The 17,438-nt window shown below is 38.1% G+C and overlaps 1 long non-coding RNA gene across 4 annotated transcripts in view; it reads right to left on the bottom strand.

The window, feature by feature from the left end:
* LOC138441536 (uncharacterized) overlaps nt 1-17,438 on the bottom strand; it is a 151,266-nt gene that overhangs the window by 22,434 nt on the left and 111,394 nt on the right. For 3 of the 4 annotated variants that reach the window (XR_011257390.1, XR_011257389.1, XR_011257387.1), the window contains one exon: nt 16,004-16,112. The exons of the other annotated variant lie outside the window; for it this stretch is intronic. This is a non-coding gene — a long non-coding RNA (uncharacterized lncRNA). The remainder of the gene's footprint in view (nt 1-16,003; nt 16,113-17,438) is intronic. 4 annotated transcript variants of the gene reach the window in all.

The following is a 17,438-nucleotide window of genomic DNA, read 5'->3' as shown; positions in this document are numbered from 1 at the left end:
TATTGCATGATACACAGTCATATAAAGGAATATATATTGACACATACATTGTGTTGAGTGACAAAAGACAGTCACAAAAGAAAATGCACTACATATTTCCATCTACATGAAGTCAAAGAACAGGCAAGAACAATCTATGGAGATAACAAAAGGACTGTGTTTGACATTAGGGCATAGGGCAATACTGACCAAAAACAGAAATGAGGAAATATCCTAGGGCAGTCCTTTTTCAAGTGAGTGCTGTAAGAGAATGAAACACTGCAAAGCATAATTTGAGTGACATTTTCCTAATTATCCTGATAATGATAGATGGACAGGAGCTAAGTTAATACGCCATCAGCATTAAGGTTTAATTCTCTCTTAGAATCCCAGTTGAGGACTACCGAGGGCTGCACTGTCCCATATTGTAGTCACTAACACATGTGCCCATTTGAATTAAATTTAAATTTTTTAAAATTAAGTAAAATCAAGACTTCAGTTACTTAATCAGACTAGCCACATTTCAAATGCTCAAAAATCACATGTGGGTAGTGACTATAATATTAGCCAACACAGATATAGAACATTGCCACCATTATAGAAAGTCTATTGTAGTGTCAGTGTGTTTTTGAGTGATAGCTACTTGGGTTCTTGTCAAGACTTACTAAAATATACACTTAATATCTGGACAACTAACTGTATGTCAACTTTGCCTCTACTTAAAAATTTTTATACAAGTACAGTTTTAAATTATACAAGAATAAGGTTTTAAGGTCTAATGATAGTATGTGATATGTTTCGTGAAACATGGAAAAATAAACTCTATTTTCTTCAGTAATTTTCATAATACAACAAATCTAATAAACTACAGTTGTTTAGTCGCTAAGTCACATCCAATTCTTTTGCAACACCACGAAATACAGCCTGCCAGATTCCTCTGTCCATGAGATTTTACAGGCAAAAATACAGGAGTGGGTTTCCATTTCCTTCTTCAGGGGATCTGCCCAATCCAGGGATCAAACTCACATCTCTTGCATTGGCGGGCAGATTCTTTACCACCAAACCATCAGGGAAGTCCCTAATAACCTATAGTATCTCATGTAATTAGCAACCTTGTGGAATCAAGTTCCATGAAAATGGCAATTTGGAAATGTATATCTCAGCTTGAGTTCATTGTAAAACATATTCAATACCCTCAGGGCTACTCAGATTTATACCACATTTATATCATCCAATTTGTCTTTAAAGGATTACAGGACCAGGGTGTATTCCAACAATACGTGGACTAAATGCTAATATTCAAGACAGAATTTAACACAGTACAGTTCAGTTCAGTCGCTCAGTCATGTCTGACTCTTTGCGACCCCATGAATCACAGCACGTCAGGCCTCCCTGTCCATCACCATCTCCCGGAGTTCAGTACAGTTGGTGACAAACATCACTACCTCCACATATAATAAAAGATACTCTATATTAATTAAACATATGAGCATCTTTCATAAAGTCAGACTTCATATTATAAAGCCACAAGGCACTGTTAATTGAATTCTAAGATGAATTTGAAAATTAGTATTTTAAGGCATTAAAATTTAGGAGAATTCACAGATTTCAAATGCCACTGGTTTAGACCAAAATGTCTTAGTAGTAGAAACAAAGTTATTAGTAGTCATCATCAGTCAGTAGGTATTCAACTTATATTAATATATAAATTTATTCCAAATATCCAACCAAGAAAATGAAAAAATGACACTGGCACCTGGATTATTCTACAGTTAATTTATTTACACTTCATTTAGTCTATTTACAGTTTATTTCCTATCAAGACAGCATTTACCATAAATAAAGTAGTCCCAGCTATACAAACTGTAACAGATAAATTATCATCTAAAGTCTAGCTCATATACAGGCAAAAGATTTAACACATATGTAACAAACTAATGGGTCCTAAGTCTCAGGAGGTCCCAGAAATGTTAATACTGTAAGGATGGGTTCTGATATACATAACTTGGACACTCAGAGCTGTCTCTCCAGAGCGTTTTATACACATCTCTTCCCAACATCACTTTCAGTGACATCATATTATTGGTAACATGAATTAGGCCATGGTGAGATCTGCCCAGATGGCTCTTATTAAAGTGGTAAAATAATGTAAGTAATGACATACTAAGAAGTGATAGGAATATGAAGTAGATCCCGTGTTAGAAACATGTTTGGTGACTTATTTTTGTGTTTGTTGCCCATGGCTGCTGCTCTTGACCAGTTCACTATCTTATTTAATGACATCTCCAACTTTCTGGATGCTCAGGCAAAAAAAAAAAAAAACCCCCTTAGACTCACCCCTCTCTTTATCTCATGCCCCTTTATCACATTTACCAGGAAATTCAGTAGATGCTACTTTCAAAATACCTCCAAAATCCAGCTACTTCCCGCTCTGTCAGTTACTGCCCTGAACCAAGCCCCCAACAGCTCTTCCCTGCTCTTCCCTGCTGCCAGTCTCTCTCCCTGCTGTCTACTCTCAAAGTAGCAGCCCCAGGGACACATCATTCATGTCACTCCTTTGCTCAAAACCCTGCTTCCCACCTCATTCACAGTAAAAGCCAAAGTCCCTGTGGTGGCCTATTGATCTGTTCCTCCTTCGAACATCATTTTAGCAATTATCTCTCTGACTCTATTTCAGCTTCATTTGCCTCCTGGTTATTCCTTGAACACGCCAGGAAAACTCCCACTTCCTTCCCTTTGTATGAACTGTCCCAGTGGTTAGAATGGTCTGTCCCTACTATCTGTACAGCTATCTCTTACTCCATTCAAGCCTCTAATCAAATAGCACCTTCTTCATAAGCCCTGTCCTGATTATACTACTTCAAATCCAAATTTCCTCTTTATCCACCAGCCTTTCTAACCTAACATTCCCACTTCCCTTTACCCTGGCTCTACTTTCTCTTTTTTTCCTAAGTACTTATCGGCTTCCGTATTATATCATTTACTTATTTTATAAACATAAAGGTAAGTAAAAGGAAAGTGAACATCGCTCAGTCGTGTCCGACTCTTTGAGACCCCATGGACTATATGGTCCATGGGATTCTCCAAGCCAAAATACTAGAGTGGGTAGCTTTTCCCTTCTCCAGGGGATCTTCCCAACCCAGGGATTGAACCCAGTCTCCCTCATTGCAGACGGATTCTTTATTAGCTGAGCCACAAGGGAAGCCAAAAGTAAGTAAGATTTATGCTTTATAAAGAAGGGACTTTTGTCTATTTTATTCACTGATGGATCCCAAGCCTCTAGAAGAATGCTTAACACCGCATAGGTACTCAAAAAATGTTTTACTAATGGACAACTCCATGGCTGTCTCAAACTGTAAAAATTGTCAAACGGCTTCGTACTTTCTCCCTTGATCTTAAGATATATGACAACGTGATAACTGGCTCTGAAAGCTACACTGTGTGTTATGGATCTGAAAAAGTTCAAAGTTCTTTAATCATATCTGTGATTCTATTCTGTAAACTAAAACCTGTTGGAAATCTAATGCTAAAATTGTTATAGGCATTTTCTTGCTCACTGAGTCATTTCCAAAAGTAGTTTGAATCACTTCCCATGACCCTAAAGGCTATAAACATACAATCTGCTTCTTAACTAGTAAATAGACTCTAGGTTTGTGAAAAGGCTTTAAACAGATTTTAAGAGATTTTGGCTTAAGGGCTAAAGCTAACCTCTGGTTTACAGGAGCAAAGAAACAAACGATTTTAGCAGCAAGATTTTATACTTGCCTGCTGTGTTATTTTATACTTGCACATAAAACTACTTTCCATTTTCTCTACTAGTTACTGTCAAGTCATAAATAGAAACTCAAAGTTTAGGAGCATAAGATTTTTATAATACCGAAAACAGTATAATGAATATATTTTGTATTGTTCAAAGATGTAGGTGGAGATGAGAGTACCTGTATAATTACATTTGAATATTGCAATTCTAAACTTTGATGAAATAGTTTAAAATTACATGGACATGGAAATAATCATATGCATTTTGAAATAAATTTCTAAAATGGCCCCCAAACATAATTTCTCCATAACCATATAGAGATAAAAGCAACAGCTAGCCTAAATTTGCTTTTAAAATGTGTTGCAACGCTATATATACTTAACATATGCTTTAAAAGCTTAAAATTCATTGCTAATCGCAACAAGTGTGCCTGATAGCTTCAGCTTGACTTAAAGGAATGAAAAAGAATGTTTACACTCTCATGAATGCCTAATCGGAAGAAATAAAAAGAAAATAAATTAACTTCCCCATACCTCCAGAGGGCAAGAGTTGTTCACTTGTTTGTTATTTGGTTGCTTTTTGTCATCATTTAAAAAGAAAAGTGATGACACAAACCACATTTTCATCTGTCAACTTTTGGCAGAAATATCTAAAGTACATACCACGAAGACGAGCTTTGGGCTCTTGCTGACATGACTGAAATAAACATAGCCCTCAGGCTCAACAGTGATGGAAGAAATAGAATCACTTATAGCTGCTGAAGTCCACAAGCTTTACCTGGTCCATCCATGTGTTACTCAATGGGCACTGCTCTTCTGGGCAAGCTAAGCTCACAAGAGGGCAGGTGACTAGAAGATGTAACAGAACTACAGGTTTTATTGTGGATCCTAGATGGTTTGAGAATTCAAGCTGGAAGCATTTCAGCTAAAGAGGAAGTATCATTAGGCAATAACACATATAAAGAGCATGGGTTAATTAAATCCTCAAGTATTTATTGAATTTTCTTGTTGCTTTATACCCTAGCCTAGAAAAAAACCAAGACTTCCCTTGCCTTTTAGAATTCCTGTTTCACTGTGAACAAAATAGTCATGACATATGGAAGTTTTCCAGCTTTGCTATATCTTTCAATTAAATAACAAATATTTAGTGACCACCTACCATTTGCCAGACACGTGGTGGGAATACAACAATAAACAAGATAAGTGATGCCTGAGGTTTGTTATGAGTACTAATATGTGACCCTCAACCTCAGATCACATAAGTCAATGTATACCTTCATTATTTTTTAAACAAAGAACATGAATATATTTAAATTCACAGAGTTCTGAAAATTAACAGTCTAAGATTTTGCCACAAAAGAAAAGATGAGGAAAAGGCAATTTCATGTTACAATCAATGCTTCGGGATAAAATTTACTTTCACAAGGAATTCTGATGTAAGTCTCATTTCCTATGTTTTGTGTTCTGCACGTCATACAAACATTGATATCCACACACACGCACATCACCTTGGCATTGCAATTCTGCATGCACAGGTTGGCATAACAACTTAATAAGCCTTTATGAAGAAGAAAACTGGTTCTCAACTTACAAGAACTAGTGAGGAAGTGACTTTAGCAGAAGGTAAAGAACTTTGACGTATGGAATCCTGATGCCTATTCTCTAGTCCACTGGGGAACTGACAAGAGTTGTGATGTTAGCACCAAACCTAAGCATTCACTGCTGCCTGAAGTCTAGTCAAACACTTGAGATCGTTTACTTCTTGCAACCTCCTTCTTTATGATTGTGAGGGCCATTTTGAGTCTTTCAGCTCTGCAGAAATTATTTCCATGGCCCTTCATAAAGAAACTGATTGGAATCGCCAGTTCAAAAACTAAACTTATACATGATCCCATCAACCAGGGACCAGTATTTAATTTCCCTTTTTTGGGTCAGACAGCTAACCCATGATGACAGCAGTCCAGAGAAATAAGAGAGAATGACTGAGTAGGCCAATTTATAGGGTTATAGCTTGGATTCTACATTAAACCAGTTTGAAGAGAACGTGTATGTAGGTCATATTTTGGAGTGATAAATGGCTGAGAGTTTTATTTTTGCTTTCAAAATAACTATAAGGAAAAAAAATCAACCCAGTATCTAGTAAAAAAAAAAAAAAAAAAAAAGGACTAAGTCAAATACCAAGATCAGAACTTAATCTGTAAGCCGCCAGGCTGGTGTCAGTAAGGGAAGTCTGTACTTCCCACTATGAACTCAAAATAGATGCCTTATGGACTCAGCTTTCAATTTTGCATCAAAAATATTACCCAAACTATTTTCATAAATCCATGACAGTCTCACTTATTTGGCTTTTATTTGTTTAACAAATATTTATTGAGCAACTATTCTGTGCCAAGAATACTCTAAACAGACAAGGAGCCGTTTTCTTACTTTAGCAGGAGTGTTAAATAAGCAATTTATAAATATACAGGTATAAGCTGGATCCTGTCACCTTCCTTCACATTCATGTATTTTATTCCTCTTGAATTTGGAATATCCCATGATGGAGTCTTTGGATCTATTTCTTCTTTAACCACACTCAGTTTCTTGATTTTCCCAGCTAGTCTTGTGACCCCAATACTTATACCTCAGACTTATTATTCTTTTTGAACTCCAGATCAATATATCTAACTATTTAACATCCTCATGTGTCTAGTGGACATCCCTTACTTGACAAGAACAAAAACAAATATCTTACCATCCCTCTCAAATCTGAAACTCCATTCATCAGTGCAAAAATCTTGGCATCCTTGATATCTCTCTGTCTCTCACTCCCAATACACAGTTTGTCAGGAAATACTCTCTTCTCTCGGAGAAGGCAATGGCACCCCACTCCACTACTCTTGCCTGGAAAATCCTGGATGGAGAAGCCTGGTGGGCTGCAGTCCATGGGGTCGCTAAGAGTCGGACACAGCTGAGCAGCTTCACTTTCACTTTTCACTTTCATGCATTGGAGAAGGAAATGGCACCCCACTCCAGTGTTCTTGCCTAGAGAATCCCAGGGATGGAGGAGCCTGGTGGGCTGCCGTCTATGGGTTCACATAGAGTCAGACACGACTGAAGCAACTTAGCAGCAGCACTGTCTTCTCTACCTTTAAAACAAATCCAAAAATAATCATTTCTCACCACTTCCACCGCTACCTCTTTATTTCAAGCTATCCTCTCTCTCTGCTTCTACCATTACCCTCCTCTGTCTACAGCAAAGAGATCACTTAAAACCTAAGCCAAGTCACACCTTTGCTCACAACTATCCACATCCCTCCATGTTAGTCTTCTAAGCCATCCTCAAGTGTGGCAGCTTTGCCTCCACCTTCCATTGTTTGCACTTTATATCCTGTGCCTGGAATGCTCTTCCCCCAAATGACAGTAGGACTGATATCATCTCTTTCAAGTATTTGCTCAAATGATAGCTTCTTAAAGAGGTCCTGAGTAACCTGTGTAAAACTGCCGCACATATCCACTTTTTGCACTCCTTATTCCCTTGAAAGATGAAAGGTGAAGTCGCTCAGCCGTGTCCAACTCTTTGCAACCCCACAGACTGTAGCCTACCAGGCTCTTCCGTCCATGGGATTTTCCAGGCAAGAGTACTGGAGTGGGTTGCCATTTCTCCTTATTCCCTTACCCTACCCTTTTTTACCCTTTTCCCCCATAGCATTTACCACCTTTTAACTACCTCTTTATAAGAAAATTGATTGTCTGCCTTGCATTACTAGAAAGTAAGCTCCATACAGGCAGGCATTCTTGTGTCTTTTGTTCACTCAAGTACCTAAAACAGTGCCTGACATATAATACTCACTCAATTATTTGTTGAGTGAATGCATTTAGTGAAAAAACTATTCCCTCACTCTCCTACAATATCAGTTCCTTTACTGGATTATTCCACCTACAAACTAAAATGGCAAGGAGTTTGAATTTTTATTTTAAATGTGATGAGAAACTGCTAGTGTTTCAAATAACAGTATGACAGGAGCTAACCTAAGTTTTAAATAGATTACTCCCAATTATTTATAGAGATGAGATTCTAGGAAGCCTAGGAGAGGAAGATGAAGTTGAGAAACTATTTTTAAATAGGTAGCAGAATTACATGCTGGTGCTGCTAAGTCGTTTCAGTCATGTCCAACTCTGTGCGATCCCATAGACAGCAACCCACCAGGATCCCCCGTCCCTGGGATTCTCCAGGCAAGAACACTGGAGTGGGTTGCCATTGCCTTCTCCAATGCATGAAAGTGAAAAGTGAAAGTGAAGTCGTTCAGTCTTGTCCGACTCTTAGCTACCTCATGGACTGCAGCCTACCAGGCTCCTCCATCCATGGAATTTTCCAGGCAAGAGTACTGGAGTGGGGTGCCATTGCCTTCTCTGGAATTACATGCTACATAAAACCAAAAGATCATTTAGAAAATACACTGAAAAAAAGATAGGTCACAAAAAATGTGACTAGCAGGTTTACTGATATTCATTATTATGCAAAACTTCTAACTGTCTTTAATAATGACAATAATACTTGCATTCATGGAGTTGCAGAGTCAGACATGACTGAGCGACTGAACAACAAATACTTGCATTTGACCCTTGTTCATTATAAATGGACATGTGAGAAACGCTGGACTGGAAGAAACACAAGCTGGAATCAAGATTGCCAGGAGAAATATCAATCACCTCAGATATGCAGATGACACCACCCTTATGGCAGAAAGTGAAGAGGAGCTAAAAGGCCTCTTGAGGAAAGTAAAAGAGGAGGGTGAAAAAGTTGGCTTAAAGCTCAACATTCAGAAAACGAAGATCATGGCATCCGGTCCCATCTCTTCATGGGAAATAGATGGGGAAACAGTAAAAACAGTGTCAGACTTTATTTTGGGGGGCTCCAAAATCACTGCAGATGGTGACTGCAGCCATGAAATTAAAAGATGCTTACTCCTTGGAAGAAAAGTTATGACCAACCTAGATAGCATATTGAAAAGCAGAGACATTACTTTGCCGACTAAGGTCCATCTAGTCAAGGCTATGGTTTTTCCTGTGGTCATGTATGGATGTGAGAGTTGGACTGTGAAGAAGGCTGAGCAACAAAGAATTGATGCTTTTCAACTGTGGTGCTGGAGAAGACTCTTGAGAGTCCCTTGGACTGCAAGGAGATCCAACCAGTCCATTCTGAAGGAGATCAGCCCTGGGATTTCTTTGGAAGGAATGATGTTAAAGCTGAAGCTCCAGTACTTTGGCCACCTCATGCAAAGAGTTGACTCATTGGAAAAGACTCTGATGCTGCGAGGGATTGGGAGCAGGAGGAGAAGGGGACAATCGAGGATGAGATGGCTGGATGGCATCACGGACTCGATGGAGTGATGAGTGAACTCCGGGAGATGGTGATGGACAGGGAGGCCTGGCGTGCTGCGATTCATGGGGTCATAAAGAGTCAGACAAGACTGAGCGACTGAACTGAACTGAACTGAACTGTGACCTCAAATACAATCCTCTGTATATTTGTCAACAGAAAGTAAATGAGTTCAGACACATACAACTAAAAATGTGTAACTCCATATTATTCTCATAGTCACTGATGACAAAAGATTTTCTCATATTCATACTGGTGGCCTAGTCCATGCTCATGTGCCAATCTTCATCTGAGAAGAAGAAATAACTATCCACTTAATGAAATGATCTAAAATTTTCCAGTTTTTAAATTGTTGAAAATATGGGAATTAGGACAAAGCATATTACATTTTATTTTATAAAACAGTGAATGAATCTACTCTCTTAAAAGAAATGAGTTAGTATTTTTTACAGTTATCTTATGGCTGCTTTAGAAGTTAGTTTTAATACTAAAAATTAAAATTCTAATATGAGAAGCTTTTTTAAAAATGAAATTATCCCACCTTTTGCAAAAGCTTATCTTTAAAATGAAAAGAAAAGCCTTCAATGCAGAAACAGAAGTTTTTTTTTAACTATTGCTCAGATTGCAAACTGGAATAGTTTTTCAAAAATGTATTTTAACATTTGTAACTATTCTAACATAAAATTATTAGTATCATTTAAAATCATAAGTATCATTTCTTTTATAATTGGTCATTTTAAAATTGTGGTAAGGAATACTATGTACACAGGGAATTTGAATTATTCTTCTATGGTTTCAGTATCAAAAGGTTTCCACAGAGTTGGGGGAGGAAGTGGAGGGTTTCACACGCTATTGTGTATTTTTGCTTGTTTATTTGCTTCGCTGACCTATAGTCAAAACCAATGGCAAGAGGAAACACAAAGGTGGAAACAGCCCTAGGGACACATGCAGTCTGAAAATAAAAACCCTGCATGATCTTTAGACATGCAAGTAACTTTCAAGCTACAAACACAAGGAGAATAATAAAACACTCCCAGTGCAGCTATGCTATTCAGCTGGCAAACAGACATGTGTCTAAATCACCTGAGCAAAGCAGGCAGAGCACGGGAAGAAGAGGTTGATGAGAGTCTGCTGTAAAGAAAGCACTCCACAGAGGAGATGCAATTTGGATAAACAAAATTTAAGGTAAAATCAGAATAATGTTAGAAGATTAAGATTAATTTCTATTTTTAAAATAGCCCTTATGCACATCATACATACTAGGAAAATACTGAAAAATTTACACTAGTCATTTTCTGCAATAATTTATACAGATGTGGATGCTAATGGCATTTTTTAATAAAATTAGTTTAAAATGAATCAAAATGCTATCAAGGTATCTTTTCATTGTTTTAAACCATGCAAATAGAATTTCTGCATATAATAAGGAGTTCCTATTTAAACTTACAGAGGTTAGAAGGGGTCTAATCTAAAACCTTATGAACAATATAGAACTCTACCCTGTGCTTATTTTTTGTGGCTTTGTATTTGTGTGCTTGTTTACACAGATACAGGTAACAGATTTTCTGGCAAAGGGAAGATGCACTTTCAAAAGAGAGACAGTATTAGGTCACACATTTCCACATCCAGGATCACAACTAAACATGCCCCACCCTAGGAGAAAATGCGGTCCTCTCCGTTTCTTATCTGGACATTACAAATGACCCCTCTGATTTTGATCTCTTATCCGTCGCATCCTGCATGTCCCACACCACTGTTTCATGACCTTGTAATATATTGGTCTCTGTACGGTAGTAGAATCTTTGGTTTCACATCAGAGTAAAATAAACCCATCACATTTGGAACATAAACCGACTGGAAAAAAAAAAAAAGATCTCTTATCCTGCCAATCAATATTCCATATTATCCTTTTATACCAGTTCACTCATAGTAACCAAAATATATTAAAACTATGTTCCCACTGATGCCAGGTTCACTGAATCTCATTTGGAATGACTTTGGAATTTGATTGCATTGCGAATGTTGGGGAAAAATGAAAATCATTATCATAGCCCTGGGATTAGTGCAAAATGAGCTCATGGGAGAAAAGAAAAATAAGAAGAAGTTCTATAGAATTTTTTTAATTTATATATGAATGAAAGATATAAATTAAAACAAATCTTTCTGGGTCATCAATTACTATTCATATACATCTCACAAAATACATGATGTATATATCCCAGAAGAAAACATCAATATCAAGCATTTCCAGAGCTAATCAATCTTTAACAAGTTTACCTCCAATTAAAAGGAAACTATTAAAGAAAAGTGTCATTATCCAAATCTATGTTAGTATGGGGTTTTTTTCTTACAGAAATAAGTTTTATCCTGAAGTAGCTTATTAATCCTTAATAATATCATCAAGATAACGTAATAAAATTGCCAACACTTAAATGTGTAGTTCTACCCATTCTTACAATTTACTCCTAAGTATTATACTTCCCATTTTATTATTTATTTTATAATATAATACCATTATATCAGAGCTTCCCTGGTGACTCAGTGGTAAAGAATTTGCCTGCAATGCAAGAGTTGCAGGAGACAATGGGTTCAGTCCCTGGGTCTGCAAGAGCCCCTGGAGGAGGGCATGGCAGCTCACTCCAATATTCTTGCCTGGAGAATCCCATGGACTGAGGAGCCTGGAGGGCTATAGTCACTAACATCACAAAGGGTCAGACTGAAGTGACTGAGCACAGCCCACACAGCACTGCTGTATCTGCCAGTGTATACCTAAACTTCACACAGCAATTTCTACTTACTGCAACTTTTATTTTCAATCAGGAAGGAGTACAAACTCACAACTACCATCTTAGCTATGCTTCTTACTGAAATAATTTAATGTGCATTTTTTTCCTCTTTCTAGATCACAGTAATTTCAAAAATAATGAAAGATAAAAATTGTCTATGTGGTTCAACAGAAATTTTCAATTTTTCCATCTTGTTAGAACTGGTGCTTTATGGTGCTACTGGAGTGTTTTTGTATATATTTTCAACCATCAATCTGAGTAGAAATTACTCCGCCTAAAAAGTGGAGTTATTTTTAAATGAGCTGGTTCTCTCCAAATAATATCCAATCATTAACTACCCCCAAAATGACAATGGTAGTGTGGTTTTTATGTCTCTTCTATCTTCTCCATTTATTCTTAAAGCAACCACATTTGGTATTTCTCGGTTGAGATATAAAAGAACCCCTCAACTATCCTCGTAAAAATCTCTCTCCTTTCTAGTACACTTTACCACTGAGGCTTGATTAAAGTTTGAGAATGCTTTGTATTGAATGCATCTGCTACAGATTATGTCCCTCCTAAATTCACATTAAAAACTATTTCATAAGGTGATGGTATCTGGAGGTAGGGTTTGGGGGAGATCCACCTCACAAATGGGATTGGTGCCCTTAGAAAAGAGGCCTAGAAAACTCTTTTCCTTTTCCATCATGTGAGGACACGGCAAAAAGATGGCCATCTGTGAACTAGGAAGTGGGCTCTCACCAGACATCAAATCTACTGCCTTCCTGATCTTGGACTTCCAGCTTTTAGAACTGTGAGAAATACATTTCTATTGTTTATAAACCACCCAGTCTATGGTATTCCATTTTAGCTGCCACAATGAACTAAGATATAATATCATTTTTATGTTCAAATCAACATCTATGTCCCTCAGTCTCCTCAAATGTGAGTGTGTGTGTATTCAGTCTTTAAGTCATGTCCGACTCTCTGCGACCCCCTGGACTGTAGCCCACCAGGATCCTATACCATGGGATTTTTCAAGCAAGAATATTGGAGTGGGTTGCCATTTCCTACTTCAGGGGATCTTCACAGACCAAAGAACCTAACCTATGCCTCCTGTCTCCTGCACTGGCAGACAGATTCTTTACCACTGAGCCACCTGAGAAGCCCATCCTCAAAATAAAAGCCTAAACTTCATATCAAGGCATACAAATCCCTTGGAAATTTATTCCAACTTAGTTTCTAGCAATAGCCTCTAAATCTAAATCTCTGAACTCCAATCAGGCCAGATATATCATTTACCCAACACATCTTCCTTTGACTATTTCTATCTTGGCAATTTTGAATAAAGTGTCTATATATTTGTCTAAAGTGTCTGGCTGTAACACCATACACTCTGGCCCATTTGAGACCTTGGAGAAGCTATCCATCTTTCATGGCCAAACTCAAATGTTCCCTTTCCTTGACAAAGAAGGATAATCCAATCTGAATTAGCCTTTCCTTCTTCAGTGTTACCAAAACACTTAATCACATGTTTTTTAAAATCCATGTCATATTCAAATTTTGTTTTGTGGAAAGAGTAGTTAAGTGTTTTTCATAAAATAGACTCTTAATAAGTGTGAATTAATTACACACTTTGATAATGACTCATAGACTGTAAAGAAAACAAAGTACCCAACTAAAATTCTGATAAAGGAAAGCTTGATGATTCTAATAAATATACAGCTCTTACTCCTCATTTCTTCACATTTCTACCAGCATTTTGCTAGTAGAAAGTTAATTATTTGATTCTACTGCAAGTTTAATTTAAATTGGATTTATGATATATAAAAATACATATAAATTTTATCATATGTACATATTGAACATACGAAAAAGTGAAAAGTGGAAGTGAAGTCGCTCAGTCATGCCTGACTCTTTGCTGTAGCCCACCATGCTCCTCCATCCACTGGATTTTCCAGGCAAGAGTACTGGAGTGGGTTGCCATTTCCTTCTCCAGAGGATCTTCCTGATCCAGGGATCGAACCCAGGTCTCCCGCATTGTAGGCAGACGATTTACTGTCTGGGCTACCAGGGAACTATATTGAACATATAGGTAAAAATAAAAGTGCAATCTATCATTTTGTTTCCTATCAGCATTTTATTTTTTAAAATATTTTTAAACATTTTGAATACACATAAAAGTAGGGAAAGAAGTACAGTGAACCCCCATATCACTAAAATTCAGTAGTTATCTTTTGCCATGCTTACTTTATCTATTCCTTCTTCTTCCCTTTTAAGATATACTCAAGGTAGGTAATGTTGCCTGTTCTTGGATGTAACTATAGCAGACTCCTTGAGTTTTCAGCTCTCCTTTAAGTAATGAACAGTTCTACAGTTGCAAACAATCTCAATGAGTCTCAGTTCAGAAAACAGAAGGTCAGTTCCAAGGTATTCATCAATTGTCAGATCATGAGGTCTTTAATGAAAAATTCAGGTGTAAACTGAATAAAGTAGGGAAAACCAGTAGACCATTCAGGTATGACCTAAATCAAATCCCTTACAGTGGAGGTGACAAATAGATTCAAGGGATTAGATCTGATAGATAGAGTGCCTGAAGAACTATGGAAAGAGGTTTGTAACTTTGTCCAGGAGGTGGTGACCAAAACCATCCCCAAGGAAAAGAAATGCATAAAGGCAAAGTGGTTGCCTGAGGAGGTATTACAAATAGCTGAGAAAACAAGAGAAATAAAGGCAAAGGAGAAAGGAAAAGGTATACCCAACTGAACGCAGAGTTTCACAGAACATGGAGGAGAAATGAGAAAGCCTTCTTAAGTGAACAATGCAAAGAAATAGAGGGAAAGACAAAATGAGAAAGACTAGACATCTCTTCAAGGGAAAATTTCATGCAAAGATGACAGCAATAAAGGACAAAAAAAGGCAAAGACCTAATAAAGGCAGAAGAGATTAATAAGAGGTGCAAGAATGCACAGAAGAACTATACAAAAAAGCTCTTAATGACCCAGATAACCACAATAGTGTGGTCATTCACCTACAGCCAGACATTCTGGAGTGTGAAGTCAAGTGGGCCCTAGGAAGAATCACTACCAAAAAAGTAAGTGGAGGTAATGGAATTCCAGCTGAACTATTTCAAAATCCTAAATAATTGTGCTGTTAAAGTACTGCACTCAATATGCCAGCAGATTTGGAAAACTCAGCAGTGACCACTGTACTAGAAAAGGTCAGTTTTCATTTCAATCCCAAAGGGCAATGCCAAAGAATGTTCAAACTCATTTAAATGAGCACAAATGTACTCATTTCACATGCTGGAAAGGTAATGCTCAAAATTCTTCAAGCTAGGCTTCATTAGTATATGAACCAAGAACTTACAGATATACAAACTGGATTTAGAAAAAGCAGAGGAATCAGAGATCCAACTGCCCACATCCACTGGATAAAAGAAAAAGGAAGATAATTCCAAAAAAAAAAAATCTACTTCTGCTGCAACTATGCTGGAGCTTTTGACTGTGTGGATCACAACAAATTGGAAAATTCTTAAAGAGATGGGAGTACCAGACCATATTACCTGTCTCTCGAGAAACCTGAATGCAGGACAAGAAACAATATTTAGAACTGGACATGGAACAACAGATTGGTTCAAAATTGGGAAAGGAGTACGTCAAGGTGTATATTGTCACCCTGCTTGCTGCTGCTACCACTAAGTCACTTCAGTCGTGTCCGACTCTGTGCGACCCCATAGACGGCAGCCCACCAGGCTCCCCCATCCCTGGGATTCTCCAGGCAAGAACACTGGAGTGGCTTGCCATTTCCTTCTCCAATGCGTGAAAGTGAAAAGTGAAATGAAGTTGCTCAGTTGTGTCTGACTCTTAGCGACCCCATGGACTGCAGCCTATCAGGCTCCTCCGTCCATGGCATTTTCCAGGCAAGAGTACTGGAGTGGGGTGCCATTGTCATCCTGCTTATTTAACTTATATGCAGAGTACATCATGTGAAATGCCAGGCTGGATGAATCACAAGCTGGAATCAAGATTGCCAGGAGACAGCTTCAGATGCAAGGTTACTGCTTAGTAATTAACAAATGGTTCAGTGGCAGTAGTGGAAAAACACTCTGGGGAAATATGAAGACACAAATACCAACCACTGTGCTCTTTGTTCTTCATGAAGAGGCTATAGTGAGCCGGGCACCATGCTCAACTATTCACTTGCTCCCTGAAGGCAAGCTCGGATCCACTGGAGTTCAAGTCTGGCTGGAAAGACAGATATTAGACAATGGTTTATAAGTCAATCCTTTCACGATGCAGATATGCCATTTTAATGACCCCTTTAAGAGTCCTGCTGTCTGGCCAGAGCTGGGGCCAAGTTAAACAGGGATCCGTAAGAGATGAGACTGTGAACACGGTTTATGAAGAGAAGAGGCAGCTCTTCAGAACCCTTTATGATGTGCAGTGTCCTGATTCCTCCTTTTCCTTTTCAACTATTTGATTTTGGGGGAGGGGAAAGGGGGAAGGGCAATGTATGGGTAGGAGGAGGAAAGGGTTATTATGGGATTACATGAAATCATGTGTGTGAAACTACAGTGCTTTACATTGCAAAGCACTGTAAATTTAAAAAAATCTTTCATTTGATTAAAAAGAAACTAAAAAAAAAATATTGCCAGGAGAAATATCAAAACCTCAGATATGCAGATAATACCACCCTAGTGGCAGAAAGTGAAAAGGAACTAAAGAGTCTCTTGATGACGATGAAAGGAGAGTGAAAAAGCTGACTTAAAACTCAACATTCAAAAAACTAAGATCATGGCATCCAGCTCCATCACTTCATGGCAAAGAGAACTGGGAAAAGTGGAAGTAGTGACAGATTTTATTTTCTTGGTGTCCAAAATCACTGTGGATGGTGACTGCAGTCACAAAATTATAAGACACTTGCTCCTTGGAATGAAAGATATGACAAACTTGGACAGTGTATTAAAAAGCAGAGATATCACTTTGCCAACAAAGGTCCATATAGTTAAAGCTATCATTTTTCCAGTAGTCATGTATGGATGTGAGACCATAAAGAAGGCTGAGCACCAAGGAATTGATGCTTTCAAATTCTCAGGCTAGAGAAGACTCTTCAGAGTCTCTTGGGCTGTAAGGAGATCAAACCAGCCAATCTTAAAGGAAATCAACCATGAATATTCATTGGAAGGACTGATGCTGAAGCTGAAGCTCCAATACTTTGGCCACCTGATGCAAAGAGTCAAGCCCCTGGAAAAAACCCTGATGCTGGGAAAGATTGAAGGCAAGAAGAAAAGGGGGTGGCAGAGGATGAGATGGTTGGATGGCATCACCGACTCAATGGACACGAATTTGAGAAAAGTCCAGGAGATAGTGCAGGACACAGAAGCCTGGCCTGCTGCAGTTCATGGGGTTGCAAAGAGTCGGACATGACTTAGTGACTGAACAGCAACAATGATAATCAGTGGTACCTAAGATCGCCCCTTCCTCTGCTCTGTTCAGATTCAGAGCCAGAAGAAGAGAATGGGATGGTGCTTTCCTCCTTTTTCACAATCTGCTTTTCCAACTGGGCAACGC

Source organism: Ovis canadensis, chromosome 5, assembly GCF_042477335.2.
Source record: "Ovis canadensis isolate MfBH-ARS-UI-01 breed Bighorn chromosome 5, ARS-UI_OviCan_v2, whole genome shotgun sequence".
In the NCBI taxonomy this organism is placed as follows: Eukaryota; Metazoa; Chordata; class Mammalia; order Artiodactyla; family Bovidae; genus Ovis; species Ovis canadensis.
Note: the sequence above shows the minus strand (reverse complement) of the source record. Positions and strands in the feature narration are given on the sequence as shown.